The sequence below is a fragment of the Channa argus genome, chromosome 21, assembly GCF_033026475.1.
Source record: "Channa argus isolate prfri chromosome 21, Channa argus male v1.0, whole genome shotgun sequence".
NCBI lineage: Eukaryota > Metazoa > Chordata > Actinopteri > Anabantiformes > Channidae > Channa > Channa argus.
The window spans coordinates 713,865-720,417 of record NC_090217.1 but is presented as its reverse complement, the minus strand read 5'-3'; the positions used below and the strand labels follow the sequence as shown (position 1 = coordinate 720,417).

At 40.5% G+C, this 6,553-nt stretch overlaps 1 pseudogene; it reads left to right on the top strand.

Moving 5' to 3' along the window:
• The first annotated feature begins 2,421 nt into the window (after positions 1-2,421).
• On the top strand, positions 2,422-3,181 carry LOC137106962 (uncharacterized; annotated as a pseudogene).
• Positions 3,182-6,553: the final 3,372 nt, after the last annotated feature.

Genomic DNA, 6,553 nt, shown 5'->3' with positions numbered 1-6,553 from the left:
CAGCAACAATTACGTTGCAAAAATTGCTATTCTTTAATTAATTAATTAATTTTTATTCACCACAAAAACAAACGAAACAAAAAAACAGTACAAATCACACAATACAAAACATAACAGCACAGTGTGTTACCTATGTACAGTGTATGTTTGCTTGTGAAGGTGAATCGGGGTTGGAGAAGTGAGGAGGGTTAGTGAGGGGGAAAAGCTACTACTTCTACTACTAACAATAATAATATTGATAATAATAACAATAATAATACCAGGATATGTTAAACTATGGTCAATTTACTATAATCATAGTCAATTACTACTGCTAATAAAAATAATTATGCATATTAATTATTAATTATTATTAATAATAATTATGAATTGTCATTGTTGGTATTGGAGGAACTGTTTTCCCCCAACTCCATACTTTTCCATTAATGTCTTAATTGATAGAAATTGGTTATTCTCAAATATGTGTTGGAGGTGAGTGATTCCTTTGTGCTGCCATGCTGGAAAGTCAATTAGAGTGTTGTGTAATTGAAAGTCTGGGTTGTGCCATATTAGGTTATGTTTACAAGGTCCTAGTGTCGATTTTGTGATTTTGTCAGAGTTGAGGAGATGGTTATCATCTTAAAATAGTACATTTTTTTGACTGATGTGGCCTATTCTTTAGTATTTAAAACAAAAGATAGTTACTAAATTTAAACAGTCTTTGATAATGCTAGAAGTGTATGTGAGACTCATGTACTTACAGACAAAAAATAAATTAATTGTACATAAAACATACCTTTACCTTATTTCAGCACTTTGTATGTGGCACTTGTGTGTGCCAATATAGACCCGGTGGATGCTGAAGCTGGAGCTGCAGATACTTTTTCACAATTTGTGTATCTGCTGGTGCTTTCTGAAGTGTGGCTGTAGACCCTGTGGCTGCTATCGTCTTGATAGTTTCAGCTGATGTTCGATCAATAGCTGGAGCAACTGGCCCTGACACTGGAGGGGTCACTGTAGCTGCAGCTGATGCCGTAACACGTGAAGCTTATTCCCTACAAGTTCTTGCAAATGCTTTTAACCTAATTTTTCTTGGCTTGCCTCTGGTTGCTCTAATTTTGGTTCTTGGGACTGGAGCAGAAGTTGCAGCAGGTGGAGGCGATACTGGGGCTGGTGCTATGTCAGGTAGAACTGAGACTGGAGCTGAAGAAGCTGGAGCTGGAGCTGAGGCTGATGAAACCGTTGTAATCCTATGAAGAATTTGTGGCTACTGAATCCTACAGTGTTTTAAGTGCTCAATGTTCACCTTTTTGCAAACAGTGCCATCTTCCCCTACCAGATGAGCACATTCGCTTTCCACAGACTTTACTGTGTAAGGGCCCAGATAATTGGCCTCCAGTTTTCTACACTTACCCTCCTGATATTCTGACACCAGATTTTGTCACCAACCACAGTCAGTTGTGTCAGTTTTTTATTATGGTCTCCTCCTTGTCATATTTTTGACCTTTGACACATTTTCCAAGACAGTGTTCCTGAATTAATCAAGGCGTGCTATGTCTTTGGATACTTTTTCTTCACCGATTACAATTCTCAACACTTTTGTCCAAAAAGAACATAGAATCTACGAATAATATCCCATAATAACGATGTAAAATAAGTTTGTTTGAAATCCTTGCAAATGTATTAAAAAAAGTGCTTAGAGACAGTGGCAATGAAGAAAAGACAGGAGGCAGAGTTGGAGGTAGCAGATTTTGAAATTCTCTTTGGGAGTGACGAGGATGGACAGGATCAGGAATGATACATCAGACCCCTGAAAGGGAATAGCCAAAAGGAGAAGAAGAAGATTTCTAATTATCCTAATAATCCTTTCCTAAAGGAGACATATAAAAAGTAAAAAGTATTGGTCCTAACACAGAGCCTTGTGGAACTCCATAGCTAACCTTTGTGTGCATGGAGGATTCATCATTAACATGAACAAATTGAAATCTATCAGATAGATAAAATTTAAACCAACCTAGTGCAGTTTCTTTAATCCCAATTTCATGTTCCATGTGGTGAATTCTTTCTCTAATAACTACAATTTTATACATAAGGAAAGTCATGAAGTCATTGCTGCTCAGAGTTAAGGGAATACTAGGTTCAACAGAACTATGGCTCTTAGTCAGACTGGCTACAGTGCTGAACAGAAACCGGGGGTTGTTCTGATTTTCTTTTATTAATGATGAATAATATGCTGTTCTGGCATCACGGAGAGCTTTTGTAAATTTGAAACTGTTTTTCCAGGCTATATGAGATTCTTCTAAATTTCTGGAACTCTACGTCCTTTCTAGTCATGATCCTTTAAAAAAAAAAAATACCATCACTTATTAATATCCATCAATATTATTATTATCAGTAGTAATTGATTATTATTATAGTTATTATTAGTAGTAGTAGTAGTTGCTTTCCCCCTCACTACCCACGGAATTGGAAGCACAGCTCCGCACCATGGAAAATAACTCAGCTAGTCAGGCCCTGGTAGCTGGTGCGGGCCGACCTAGCTTAGCCGCTGCTAGCTGTCCCCCTGGAGTTCCTGAGCAGCCGGGAAGCCAGTCCGGCTGGATGACGGTTCGTAAGAGATCTAATGCTAAACAGACAACCGAGGTTCACCACCAGTCGGTTCTTGTTTCTAATCGATTTTCTCCCCTCAGCGACAAACCCGCTGAGAAACCAACTCTGGTAATTGGCAGCTCTATAGTATGAAAAGTGAAGTTAGAGACTCCATCGGCCGTAGTCAAATGTCTTACTGTGGCCAGAGCGGGCGACGTTGAATCATATTTGAAACTCCTTGCTAAAGATAAACGTAAATACAGTAAGATTACTATTCACACGGGAGTTAATGATGCCCGATTACGCAAATCGGAGGTCACTAAAATGAATGTTGAATCGGTGTGTAACTTTGCCAAAACAATGTCAGACTCCGTAGTTTTCTCTGGCCCCCTGCCAAATCTGACCAGTGACGACATGTACACCCGCATTGTCGTCATTCAACCGCTGGCTGTCTAGGTGGTGTCCAGCAAACGATGTGGGCTACATAGACAATTGGAAACATTTTTGGGGAAAAACTAGGCTGATTAGGAGAGATGGCATCCATCCTACTTTAGATGGTGCAGCTTTCTTATCCAGAAATATGGCTGGTTTTATTAGACAACCAAAAGAATGACAATCCAGAGTTGAGCCTAGGATGATATTTGTTATCGTATACCGTCCTCCAGTCCCTTATTCAGAGTTTTTGATTGAATTTTCTGATTTTCTATCTGATTTAGTGCTTAGTACAGATAAAGTCATTATAGTGGGTGACTTTAATATTCATGTAGATGCTGACAGTAACTGCCTGAGCATTGCATTTAATTCATTATTAGATTCAATTGGTTTTTCCCAAAATGTAAATAAACCCACTCACTGTTTTAGTCACACGTTAGACCTTGTCCTTACATATGGAATTGAAGTGGATAATCCTCACAACTCTCTTCCGTCTGACTATCTTTTAATAACATTTGAATTTACAATAACGGACTATACAACAGTTAGGGAAAAATTCCAACATAGCAGATGCTTAAGTGAAAAAGCTGTAAACAAATTTAAAGAAATTATTTATTCATCATTTGCTTCACCATATGTTCATACAATGGAAAGTAGTCTCCTTAATGTTACTCCTGCACAAGTAGATTATCTTGTTGACAATTCTGAAGCCTCACTACGTACAATACTCAAAAGTGTTGCTCCTCTGAAAAAGAAGGCAGTAAACCAGAAGAGGTGATCTCCATGGTATCGTTCACAAACACGCAACTTAAAACAGGAAACACGAAAGTTAGAAAGGAAGTGGCGTTCCAGAAAGTTAGAAGAATCTCATTTAGCCTGGAAAAATTGTTTAAAAAAGTACAAAAAAGCTCTCCGTGACGCCAGAACAGCATATTATTCATCATTAATAGAAGATTTTAATAGATTTGGTTTAAATTGTATCTATCTGATAGATTAGAATTTGTTCATGTTAATGATGAATCCTCCATGCACACAAAGGTTAGCTATGGAGTTCCACAAGGCTCTGTGTTAGGACCAATACTTTTTACTTTATATATGTCTCCTTTAGGCAACATTATTAGAAAACACTCCATAAATTTCCACTGTTATGCTGATGATACCCAGCTATATTTATCTATGGAACCAGATGAAAATAATCAGTTAATAAAGCTTCAAGCCTACAAGACATAAAGGCCTGGATGTCCCACAATTTTTTACTTTTAAACTCAGACAAAACTGAAGTCATAGTATTTGGGTTATTATAGTTATTTTTGACCAGGATTTTGACCAGGATTTGTCCTTTAACTCACATATAAAACAAATCTCTAGAACAGCCTTCTTCCACCTACGGAACACTGCCAAAATTAGGAGCATCCTGTCTCAAAGTGATGCCGAAAAACTGGTCCATGCATTTGTTACCTCTAGGTTGGACTCTTGTAATTCCCTACTTTCAGGATGCCCCAGTAACTCCCTAAAGAGCCTGCAATTAATCCAAAATGCTGCAGCAAGAGTGCTGACTGGAACTAGCAAGAGAGATCATATTTCACCTTCACTAGCTTGTCTCCCTTGGCTTCCCATTAAATCTAATATAGAATTTAAAACCCTGCTTCTTACATATAACGCTCTGAATGGTCAGGCTCCATCATATATAGAAGATTTCATAGCACCATATCATCCCAGTAGACCACTTTGCTCTCAGAATGCAGGCCTACTTGTGGTTCCCAGAATTTCCATAGGTAGAATGGGAGGTAGAGCCTTTAGCTATCAAGCTCCTCTCCTGTGGAACCAGCTCCCAGTTCAGATTCAGGAAGCAGACACCCTCTCTACTTTTAAGTCTAGGCTTAAAACCTTCTTCTTTAATAAAGCATATAGTTAGTTATAGTTATGCTGCAATAGGCTTAGACTGCTGGGGGACCCACCCCCCGATGCACTGAGCTCCTTTCCTCCTCTTGACCATCTCTCCTCTCCTCTCACCCCACAGTTGTCACCACTGTGTCATTAACTCTGTGTGTTCTCTCCCGTAGTTGTCTTTGTCCTTCTCTGTCCCCCTCTCTCTGTCCCCCTCTCTCTGTCCCTTCTGCAGGTGTCCCCGGCTTTGAAGCTGTGGGTCTTGCAGCTACTGGTCCTACCAATCTGCCCGATGTTTTGTTGTTGCTTTTTGTTGCTCTCTTCTTTTCTCTCTCCCCTTTCCACTCAACCCAACCGGTCAAGGCAGATGGCTGTCCACCCTGAGCCTGGTTCTGCTGGAGGTTTCTTCCGTTAAAGGGAGTTTTTCATCTCCACTGTTGCCAATGGCTTACTCTAGGGGGAATCATTGGGTTCTCTTTATACATCTTTATAATCTTGACTTTATTCTGTAAAGTGCCCTGAGATGACTTTGTTGTGAATTGGTGCTATATAAATAAAGTTGAATTGAATTGAAATTGAATTGAATGTGCAGGTGGATTATGGATTTCCTGACAGACAAATTGCAGTTCGTGAGGCTGGGGAAGGATATCTCTGACTCAATGACCATCAGCACTGGGTCCCCCCAAGGTTGTGTCCTTTCTCCTCTGTTATTCCCTCTGTATACCAACAGCTGCAGCTGCAAAAGACCCAGCTCCCCCTCCCCCCCCTTTGACCCTCTGCAACTCTCCAGTCACCTCTGTCAAGTCCTTCCGCTTCCTGTGCACCACGATCACCCAACAGCTCAAATGGGAGCAGAATATCAGCTCCCTCACCAAAAATGCTCAGCTGAGGTTGTAGTTTTCACGGCAGCTGAAAAAGTTTTACCTCCCTATGAAGATGTTGGTGAACTTGTACACTACCATCATCAAATCCATTCTCACATGCTCCATTACAGTCTGGTTTGCTGCAGCCACAGTCAGGATCAAGGCCAAGCTGCAGCGCATCATCCACTCTGCTGAGAAGGTTATTGATTGCAGCTTCCCATCTCTCCAGGAGCTGTGTCTCCAGGACCCGAAGGACGGCAGCCAGGATTGCAGCCGTCCCGACCGGTGTCTACGCCGGTCCTAAGAGGGCTTCAGCCATCGTCGCCGGCCTCCAGCCCATCCTCCACTAAGACCTCTAGCCCGATCAGCCTCTTACCAGCTGTCCCAGTCATTGACTCACCCTAACCCACCTCCAAACCCTGACCGCCCACTGCCCACCCTAGTGTGTGTTCACTTAGGTTTTAAGTGTGCTCACTTAGGTTTTTGGTAATTTTGTATTCAGTAAGTGTTTGGTCCATTTACCTAGTGTTCACTTTTGGTCTATTTAGTTTCCCTAGTCATTTTTTTCCTAGTGTTCATTTCGGGTTTTATAGTTTGTTTCACATTCTTGTTTCAGAGTAATTGTTACTGCTATGTTTTTTCATGTCCTCCTTTCAGGAGCGAATTTTTGTTGACCCCTTTTGACTTTAACCTAAATAAAACCTATTTAACAATCGATTCCCTCTCGCTGTATCTTTACTAAGGTCTGTCTTGATACAAATCCTGATAAAAAGACTGATCATCACATAAACCCTCACTCTATG